The sequence below is a fragment of the Echinops telfairi genome, unplaced genomic scaffold (assembly GCF_000313985.2).
Source record: "Echinops telfairi isolate 266 unplaced genomic scaffold, ASM31398v2 ScPeMD7_6;HRSCAF=24_0, whole genome shotgun sequence".
NCBI lineage: Eukaryota > Metazoa > Chordata > Mammalia > Afrosoricida > Tenrecidae > Echinops > Echinops telfairi.
The window spans coordinates 477,352-478,601 of NW_022103902.1; the positions used below are offsets into that span (position 1 = coordinate 477,352).

The 1,250-nt window shown below is 45.2% G+C and overlaps 1 protein-coding gene across 1 annotated transcript in view; it reads left to right on the top strand.

Annotated features, from left to right (window-relative positions):
- LOC101638473 (transmembrane protein 45A) overlaps positions 1-1,250 on the top strand; it is a 91,629-nt gene that overhangs the window by 89,242 nt on the left and 1,137 nt on the right. The gene's annotated exons all lie outside the window — the stretch shown is intronic.

Here is a 1,250-nt window from a genome sequence, read left to right on the forward strand (position 1 = left end):
AACCAATTTCTGTTGCTGTGCAGTCGATTGACTCATGGCGACCTTGTGTGTTGGATTAGAACTGTGCTGCAGAGGCGGGTGTGGGGGTTCATGTCTGAATTTTCAGAAGTAGATGTCCATCTTTTTAAAAAATCATTTTATTGGGGGCTCATACTACTCTTATCACAATCCATATGTACATCAATTGAGTAAAGCACATTTGCACATTCATTGCCCTCATCATTCTCAAAACATTTGCTCTCCATGTAAGATGTAAGCCCCTGGCATCCGCTCTTCATTTCCCCCCCATCTCCGCTCCACCCTCTCTCATGAACTCTTGCTAATTTATAAATTATTATTTTGTCATATCTTGCCCTGTCTGACATCTTCCTTCACCCACTTTTCTGTTGTCTGTCCCCCAGGGAGGAGGTTATATGTAGATCCTTGTAATTGGTTCCCCCTTTCCAACCCATTCTCCCTCCACCCTCCCAGTGGTCACTCGCCACTCTCACCACTGGTCCTGAAGGGATCATCTGCCCTGGATTCCCTGTGTTTCCAGTTCCTATCTGTACTAGTGTACATCCTCTGGTCTAGCCAGATTTGTAAGGTAGAATTGGGATCCTGATAGTGTGGGGGCAGGGGGGGAGCAGGTAGAGCTTCCCTGATGGGTTTTAAAGCACACATCTTTATTCTGCGGAACTGCTGGTGGGTTCAAATTGCTGACCTTATGGTTAGCAGTCCTCCCTGCAACCCACTATGCCAACAGGGCTCCACTCAGCCCTGCCCAGTTGCTGCTTATTTGAGGAGTAAATGGTGAGTTTAAGAGGCCTGAAGAATTAGCCTCTGTGAGCTGGTGAGTGATGTGAGCTCCTAGAAAACGCCTCCAGTGGCCCTTGATTCATGAAAGGTATGTTAAGCCACTGCTTCGGGGATCATCCTTTACTTTAGGGGTAGTGCAGTATCCGATGACGCCTCTGTTGTTATGAAACTTATATTCTAGTGGGATCCCGAGGAAGTCCAAGAATAATAGGTCAGGTCTTCACTGCAGAAAATAAAAGAAAAATATTTGTTTTTTGGACTTGTTTGTGTTTTCCTGTAGATTGGGGGGCATTGGCCATGTTTCATTTATCTGGTGACAGAACAAGATCTACAAATAATCATGGACTGGAAAAGCCTTACATGGACTCTTGTTATATGCTCCTTTTCTCTCATGAGGGAAGTGAAGGATCTACAGTGTTTGGGTCACTAAAACCCTTCATGTCTTCCAACAT